The sequence below is a fragment of the Eucyclogobius newberryi genome, unplaced genomic scaffold, assembly GCF_026437365.1.
Source record: "Eucyclogobius newberryi isolate DKJ021-1_F unplaced genomic scaffold, fEucNew1.0.hap1 SCAF_5, whole genome shotgun sequence".
NCBI lineage: Eukaryota > Metazoa > Chordata > Actinopteri > Gobiiformes > Gobiidae > Eucyclogobius > Eucyclogobius newberryi.
Window position 1 is genome coordinate 25243080 of NW_027316167.1, and position 9668 is coordinate 25252747.

The 9668-nt window shown below is 40.1% G+C and overlaps 1 pseudogene; it reads left to right on the top strand.

Annotated features, from left to right (window-relative positions):
- Window positions 1–2073: 2073 nt before the first annotated feature.
- LOC140381309 (UDP-glucuronosyltransferase 2C1 pseudogene) lies at window positions 2074–3678 on the top strand (annotated as a pseudogene).
- The last annotated feature ends 5990 nt before the right edge of the window (window positions 3679–9668 follow it).

Sequence of the window (9668 nt, forward strand, 5' to 3'; positions counted from 1 at the left end):
AGCCCTTTGTGCGGAGGATTTGGCAAGCAATTCACAAAACCAGGTAAAAGAAAGGAAGAAAGGTTTAGTTTAAAAGGTAAGTTATGCTGTGACAGAGGTTATTTACACTGTGCTTTTCAAATGACATTTCTCTGCTTCTTAATTTTATATTCTGCATCTGATTTCAGGGATTTGACCTGTTTTCTTTACATGTGCGTCTTTAATGTGCTGGATAATGTCTTGTTTCTAAGCTAAAAATGACTGAAAATACTAATGCAAGAGGAGAAAAAAAAAGAATAATGTGAAATTTATTGTTAAGAAAATAGAAAATACATTGTCAATCCAAAAATGTCAAAACGTGACTGAAGCCTTTTCTAAATTCACAAATCATTGATTGCACCATTCAGAGGTGACAGGTGTGTTTGTCATCAGATGTGAAGTGAAGACAAGACTAGGAATAAGGTGAATGAAGAAGCTTGTGGAAAGCTGCAGCCGCCATGCCTAAACACGCTACTTTTAATTATTTGGAAATCCTGCGGCTTCTGCAGCGGAGCAGAACTGCATACAGTCTGAGCATAAAGAGATGTTAAAATGTGACATTAATGCTGACAATATACTGGAAATAGTTTTCTGAGTGAATTGCTAAGATTGGCTTTTAAGATTAAAAAGAATATTTCTACAATTTAGATGTTTATTTCTTTATTTATAAGAAAAACTTTATCATGTTTGAGTAATGTCATGCTGTGCTCATGTAGTGGACCCATGTCCTGGACCCTGCTCTGGACCCGGCCCTTGACCCTGCCCTTGACCCTGTCTTTGACCATGTCCTGGACCCTGCCCTTGACCCTGCCTTTGACCATGTCCTGGAGCCATGAAACAAACTGCCATTAAACACAACCAGGCCAAGAGCTCCAAGGCACAAAGCGGATCCCTCTGCTCTTTAATTTTCAATTAAAAAAAACAGCAGTAGCAGTCTGCATCTGTCTGTCGCCACGATTGTTTTGGTTCATTTAGGAATGCACTTTATCCTTCGACTTCCAAACTTATGGGAATGTTAAGTGATGATGTCATTACATCCAGCCCTATTCATTTGGGATTTGAACAAAGCTGTTTTAAAATTGCACATATTCTGTGAAGTCTGGTCGTCCTCTAGAGGTCATTTTAGACCTCAATTATCAAATAATCATTTCCATTAAAGTCTGGGCCTAAAATTAAAATAAAATAAATGTGGAAAGTAAGTCGCACAAACTGTTTTCATTTGGTGTGAATCAGTTCTCTAATAGGAAAAAAAAATCTATCTAACTCAGTGCAGTTCAAAGCCTACATAATCAAACACTGTATAGGGCTGGGAATAACAGGGTCTCTCACGATTCAATGCAATACACGGCTCATTATACGATAATATCACGATTTTGTGATACATGCGATAATTGATATGTTTCTAATGATACACAACAATATATCACTATTTTAAAAAAATGATAATAATAAACATAATTTTCCTTTGTTAAACCACGACCTGCACAAACTAAAAATGAAATGCACCCATTTTGATCATCCAAACAGTCAAAATGTCAAATGGTTTGCATAAATAAGTTTCCTTTCTTTAAAGAAGCAACAAAATTGTGGTGCGGTCACAAAATAATTAGGGAAATTATACAAAAAATGACTCGATACAGCAGCTGAAAATATTGATAATGTATCACCAAATTAAGTATCGGGATGAATCAATATTTCAATATTTCTGTACACCCCTAATCAAATACCACAATGTATTCATCAGATGATAAAAGTAACTATATTCTGAATACCACAAAAATAAAGAGTAACTGCACCGGAATATTAGTATTCTGAATATGTATTTTGGTACCTGTATTCGGTTACTTCCAAACACTGTCCGCAAGTGTATTTAATTCAAACTTACCAGTGAGAGAAGGCGAACATGGACTCTCCTCAGTTTGTGAACCGACAAAAGTGAGAATTTATCTCTCTGCAAAATGTTTTGTCCCGACTCACAATATATTAAGAGTAGGCCATTCGAATAGTTAAACTTTGTTTTTTTTTAAAATCAAATGCATGTTTTTTTCTCTTTCTTCAGCTCACACTGACCTTGGAGGATGCTTTGGGCTGGTGTGTACGTGACCCTCTGCCTGCTTCTTCCATGTGCTGTTCATGGTGGAAAGGTGCTGGTATTTCCAGTGGACGGGAGCCATTGGGTGAACATGAAGATTGTCATTGAAGAACTGCATTCAAGAGGCCATGAGATTACGGTCGTTCGCTCAAATGACAGTTGGTACATCAAGGAGAACTCTCCGTTGTACTCTTCACTCACGGTGGACTGGCCCTCTGGGTTTGATGAAAATCTCATATCTAATTTTGTGGCTGACCTGTTGAAAATCCAGAGGCAGGGACAATCTGCCTGGATGCGTTTCAATCTAGAAATTGAGCAAACACAAAAAGCAGTAGTAATACATAAAACATGCAGTCAAATGATACAAGGTCTTATGGAAGATGAAATTAAAATGAAGTTCATTCGTGATTCAAAATTTGACCTCATTATGACCGACCCTGTCATTCCAATAGGAGTTATCATGGCCCATTATCTGGGTTTGCCTCTTGTCTATAATATCAGATGGGCCACTTTGGGTGAAGCTCATTTATCATTCGCACCTTCTCCTCTGTCCTACATACCAATGACTGGGACTTTGTTCTCTGACAAAATGAGCTTTTTCCAACGAGTGATTAATGTTTTTGCGTATATAATGACATACCTTCAAATGTCGTATTGTGTGGCTGCACCATATCAAGGTGTAATTGAAAAGTATTTAGGCCCAGATAAAGACTTTTTGTCCATGTTCGTCAGTGCTGACATCTGGTTAATGAGAGTGGACTTTGTGTTTGAGTTTCCACGTCCTACAATGCCTAATGTGGTCTATATGGGAGGGTTCCAGTGTAAACCTGCTAAACCTCTGCCTCCGCACCTAGAGGACTTTGTTCAGAGCTCTGGAGAACATGGAGTTATAATAATGTCACTTGGGACTTTGATTGGCTCTCTACCACGTGACCTTACAGAGGAGATTGCAGCAGCCTTTGCCAAATTACCACAGAAAGTGATCTGGCGGTACACAGGGGAAAAGCCATCTACCCTGGGAAACAACACGTTACTGGTTGAATGGATGCCTCAGAACGACATCCTGGGACACCCAAAGACTAAAGTTTTTGTAGCCCATGGAGGGACAAATGGTCTCCAGGAGGCAATCTATCATGGAGTTCCAATTTTAGGGCTACCTTTAGTTTTTGATCAGCCCGATAATCTATTCAGAATTGAGGAAAGACGAGCAGGAAAGATAATGGACATTTTCACAATGAATAGGAATATGTTTTTTGAAAGCCTTCAAGAAGTTTTGCATGAGCCGTCTTACAGGAATAACATGCAAAGGCTGTCCAGACTGCACAGAGACCAGCCACTGAAGCCCCTGGACAGCGCCATCTTCTGGATAGAGTTTGTCATGAGACACAAAGGAGCAGGTCACCTCAGAACAGAATCTTACAAAATGCCCTGGTATTCCTACTACTCTGTCGATGTAGTCTTCTTCTTAGCTGCAGTTTGTTTTTCAACTTTCTTTGGTCTTTTTGCCATATTTCGATGTTTATACAACCGATGTCGTACTAGCGTGAAAAGAAAAATGAATTGAAATAAGCAAAAACAAAAGGTATACTAAATATTTTGTTTTGTAAAATGTATGACCCATTGTCATGCATTTTTAATATATTTTGTGTACATTTTGACAAATAGTTCTAATCACAAATACTGTGCATTTTCAAAATACTGTTTAATATCAAATACTGTTTAATATTTATGACACAAATGGAAATGGAATGTGATTTAACAATAATGTAAATCATTAAGAGATATTTCACATGAGCTCGATTGAGAAAAGTTGAGCAAGAAAGAATGATAAATAAAAGTCTGAGCAATATGCAAATTACATATTCTTTGATACATTAAGACAACATACCAATGACAAAATTAACATAATTACATAAACTTGCAAAGTACCAAATAATAAAAATAATAATAATAAACAATTCTTCAAATGTGTCCATTTCTATGGAGGAAGATGTTCAAGTTCCGCACAGATACAAGGCTTTCAGAACACGACATACACGTTTAAACACTGCAAACAGTCCACTTTTTGGTATTTGTTACTAATTATATAATATTAGCCGCCAAGTTCGAGACACTTTAGTGAACAAAAGTCACAATTAACTGCAATTTATGTGACAAGTAAACAAGTACATAATCAATCAAAAGAACGCACGAAGCCCAATGCAATCCCACTAGTGTGTCGCGCAATCAGGTTTCAACCTTTTTTCTGTAGTTTTGTTTTGCATTCTTCCCAAAAAAACGAATGCCAGTTGCACCTTAATGCTTAATTTGACATTTCTGTCTTAATTTTCTCTGCTGTTTGGCACTGTAATTTTGTTATACATAGTTACAAAAATAAAATGTAAATGTTCTAGATATGAAGGCCTTTAGAGGATTCATTGTATTTATTTATTTTACAGTAAACACATTAAGTTCTTGATCTATTGAGAACAAACGTTGGCTCACAAATCAGTCAGCGGGTGATTGTCAAAAAGTATGAATCGTATTTTCTTAAATTTAGACGGAATGCACGGTCGCAAATGCAACTATCAGAAGTTTGTAACAGTCCCGGACTAAAAACTAGATGTTTCTGTGATTTCAGCAGCACAGGACATTTGTGCTGTGTGTTACAGGAGAAATGGCACTTGGTGGGACAAGACACTCTAAAGTCTGTATTTACAAAGTCTTCATGTTGACAAAAAGGATGAACACCGTTAGTGGGTTTTTTCTCATGATGTTCTGGTGCGCACAGAGCTCATCCTTAGAACTGTCAGCTCTGCTACATCTGCATCCTGCAACTCCACTTCTTGCTGGCAGCTTTCTCGCATGACATACACTACGAGACCCACACAGATAAAGATAAGTAGGACTATTCCTATGACCTAGAAGACAAACAATATATGGAGGTAACAGTAATTTTGCATTTACAATTCAATCATAAATCAATTAGTATCTACGTTTTCAAACCGTGTGTTATCTCACCTGAGAAAAAACAAAAAGTTGTTGCGAGCGGAGCATCAGTTCTTGTGTGGTTACATCTCCCTCACTTATTGGCTCGCACCATTTCTGTGGAGCAGCTTTGTCCACGGTTACAAATCTGCCCTCCCAGTCCGTCATAGCACAAGCAAAGTACTGGCCGTCGAGGAACAACAGAATGAGCCACACAAGAGCAGGAACAAAACTAGAGAGGGACAAGGTTTTTCTGCACCAAAAGTCACACCTGCATCCTTGAATGATCAGCATCAGGGTGAAGGCCATGACGGCGGGAATGATGAAGAAGGCGGACGAAAACACTCCGTTCCATGTAGGGTTGCAAGGACACTCAAACTCCAACTCCACCAGCTTCTCTAGTCCCATCAGAATAAAGCCAAACGCCACATTTGACACCAGCGGACTGTTGCTTAGTTCATTCTTCAGCCTGGTAAGCCATTGTTGCCTACTTTCCATACTAGATTGACTGAGAAATGAGGACAGTTGTTGTAAAAAGCCCAAAGGAGGGTCCAGCGTTGTGAACACATTGGCAACAGCTAAGTGATGCGTAAATAACCCATTCAGGGGTAAGTTTTCCCCTCGGGCCAAATGCCACACTTCCACTCTGATTGGTTTTGAACAAAAGAGGGAGTGCCGTACGGTCTGACCTTTCTGCAGCCCATTGGCCTGCACAGTGTTTCAGGTGGGGTCACATTTGAAATGTGGACAAACTGTAGGAAGACCTGCAGCGCAGTGGGAAGTTTGTTTTGAAGGTTAGCTCCTGTGACCTTTATGCAAATGTGTGTGTGGGGGAAACGGAGTTTATTCACACTGGTTCAAAAAAGAGCAAGTAAGGCATAAAACACACTAAACAATACCAACACAATCCAACTAATATATTTATTTTTATACTGTTGTTTTATTTGCCAAATGAATGGAGAATATTGTGTTTGAGACCAGCTTACTTAAAGTAAGAGCTTATCTGAGATACACCTCTACATATGATGTTGAACACAATGTAAGAAACGTATGCTGCCAAACAATAACAAAAGCAAAACACTGCAGTTTCACCTTAAAGTCCAATTATCTTATCAATACTTGTTTGATCCAGCTTATAGTAGTCTACCTTAATAAATAAATAAATAAATATTAAAACATTGAACACTGAATTTGCTCTTATCCCACCTTGACCCCATACTGTGAAATACTCAAAAACGTATGACTTTACTCAAGTAGAAATATTTGTAATTTAAATAGCCTTCTTTTCACTGTTCAGTGAAATGTAACAGAATAACAGCTCTGCAGCTAGACCAGACTACTGACCACATTATTTGCCACTAATCAAAGCTAAATACATAACATAAAACCCCACCAAGCCTGTAAACACACCTAATTAAAAATAATGAAAAATATAGCCGCAAGCGGCAATGATCGGCCCTCGCTACGCCGCCGCCACGCCGCAAGAGGAGGGGGCGCTAACGCGCCCCAATTGTCCTTTTATTACGCCTACTGCTGAATCTGTGACGCTGTCACATCTTCTCCCCTTTGTTTTACCATCAAAAAGCAATTTTATTTTGAATTCTTGGCAAAATGTGCGGCTTTCACGCACAGACCGTGACTCTTAGAATAAAAATTAGGATAACTTTTGATGGTCCACACCTGAAGATGAGTCTCCCCAAATTTCACGTTAATAGGGCTGACGCCCTAGGAGGAGTTGGTGAAAGTATTTATAAGTGTAAGCATGTTCTGGTGATTTCCCCATTGGAATAACATGGGAGGTTTCGATCATCGCTACGGCAAAGCCATAACAATTATGACATGGGTCTCATTTACTTTTTTGATGGGGATGCTAAAATTAAGTTGTGTGTCAAATTTCAGATAATTTCGCAAAACTAAACATTTAACCTCCATATAAAATCTATAGGGGGCGCTGTCGCGCCAAATTAATTAATTTCACTTCAAGTAGGTTTAGGGCAAAGAGACCGTGAGAGGTATCAATGTAATTTGGATAACTTTTGATGTCCCACTCCTCAGTAGCATTTTCACCAATTTCAGCTTTTTAGGGCCAACGCCCTGGGAGGAGTTCGTAAAAGTACGACGTTTGGAAAAACTCCGAAGTCATGTTTAGCCATTTTTGAAGCAATATGGCCGACATTTGGTTCGGGGGACGGCGTTGCCGTAATAATATTTTTTACTTCTCTTGTCACCATCTACCTCTGCGCCAAATTTCATGATTCTACGATCAGATTTTTTTTGGGTCATTTCCCATCTCTCAATGCATTTTTGGTACATTTGGTGGCGCTGACGCGCCAATTTTTTTTATTTTAGAAAAGGGAAATAGCCAGAATGTAGAGAGGCACGATTTTTAGAGGTGTGCAAATTTTTGTGACTTTTCGTCAATGTTCACTGGGTGAAAAATAGGGGGGTTGGTCCCGAGAAGAAGAAGAAGAAGAAGAAAGAAAGAAATATAGCCGCAAGCGGCAATGATCGGCCCTCGCCACGCCGCCGCCACGCCGCCGCCACACCGCCGCCACGCCGCAAGAGGAGGGGGCGCTAACGCGCCCCAATGGTCCTTTTATTACGCCTACTGCTGAATCTGTGACGCTGTCACATCTTCTCCCCTTTGTTTTACCATCAAAAAGCAATTTTATTTTGAATTCTTGGCAAAATGTGCGGCTTTGCCGCACAGACACCGTGACTCTTTGAATGAAAATGTGGATAACTTTTGATGGTCTTGAAGATGAGTCTCACCAAATTTCAGGTTAATAGGGCTGACGCCCTGGGAGGAGTTTGTGAAAGTCTAAAGTGTAAACATGTTCTGGCGATTTCCCCATTGGAATAACATGAAAGGTTTCGGTCATCGTTACGGCAACGCCATAACAATTATGACATGAGTCATTGACTTTTTTGATGGGGATGCTAAAATTGAGTTGTGTGTCAAATTTCATATAATTTCGCAAAACTAAACATTTAACCTCCATATAAAATCTGTAGGGGGCGCTGTGGCGCCAAATGAATTTATTTCACTTCAAGTGGGTTTAGGGCAAAGAGTTTAACAACTGATTCTAATTTGACGCAATTCGGACTTTATCTGCGCAAACGGCAGAAATTTTAAATATGGGAGATTTCTGAAATTCTAGCTACAGTTTGCGGCTTCGCCGCACAGAGACCGTGAGAGGTATCAATGTAATTTGGATAACTTTTGATGTCCCACTCCTCAGTAGCATTTTCACCAAATTTCAGCTTTTTAGGGCCAACGCCCTGGGAGGAGTTCGTAAAAGTACGACGTTTGGAAAAACTCCGAAGTCATGTTTAGCCATTTTTGAAGCAATATGGCCGACATTTGGTTGGGCGGACGGCGTTGCCGTAATAATATTTTTTACTTCTCTTGTCACCATCTACCTCTGCGCCAAATTTCATGATTCTACGATCAGATTTTTTTTGGGTCATTTCCCATCTCTCAATGCATTTTTGGTACATTTGGGGGCGCTGACGCGCCAATTTTTTTAATTTTAGAAAAGGGAAATAGCCAGAATGTAGAGAGGCACGATTTTTAGAGGCGTGCAAATTTTTGTGACTTTTCGTCAATGTTCACTGGGTGAAAAATAGGGGGGTTGGTCCCGAGAAGAAGAAGAAAGAAAGAAAGAATAATATTCCGATGCGAAAACAATGTTTCCCATTTTTCAAATATCATAAACTAAACATTTTCGGAAAGCGCTCGCGCTTTCCTACCTCATGGTGTGGGTCCCTGGTCACTGACGGGTACTTTCGATAATTTTGAGTGGGCTCCGCCCACTTTGTGTTTTTGGCCCTCTATACAGTAATAATGTTAAATTTTTGCCTTACATGCTTATATGCACGGAACATGCAAGAGATGGGGAACGTATTCGTGAGCTACTTAGCGCAAATGAGTGCTTTATATGGGGATGACGACCGCGAAGCGGTCGTCATCCCAATGTAAAGTGCTCGTTTAGTGCGAACTTTTGCACGGGCTTCGCCCGTTTACAACGGTAATGTTCCATTTTCCTACAACTAATTAGTATGCACGGGGCGTGCATGAGTGGAGGAGTGCGTTAGTGAGTGTTTGGAAGTGGGCGAGCGCTTCGCGCTCGATTTCGTGCGCACTATGTGCGCACTTTCGCAGCCGTGCTTCGCACGGCCTTACGAGATTAATAGGCCTCTCGCCAGCTTGTGGCGCTCGGGCCTAAAAATAGTGCACTTTGAATTGTACACACTCATTGTGGCTCCATTACAATTCTGCCCGAGGGTTTAAAATGCATTACCACCAGCAGTCACTTGAGGGCGCCCATGTTTCAGCACCCAGTGGGTGGATAGAGAGGATTAGAGGAGGCCATGTTGAACTTTCAAAGGGACGTGGTAGGCTACATCCGGAACACTGAACACCCAGGCCACTGATGTGATGACATACTTTATAAATGACCCCAGAGCGCTCACGAGCATCGCCATAATCTCCCTGTATTAATCCATGCTGTGAATCTAAGACAAACGCTTGTCCTACGTTTAAAATGCCACCCTATAATAAACATCTACAATTTTGCATCCAAAATGT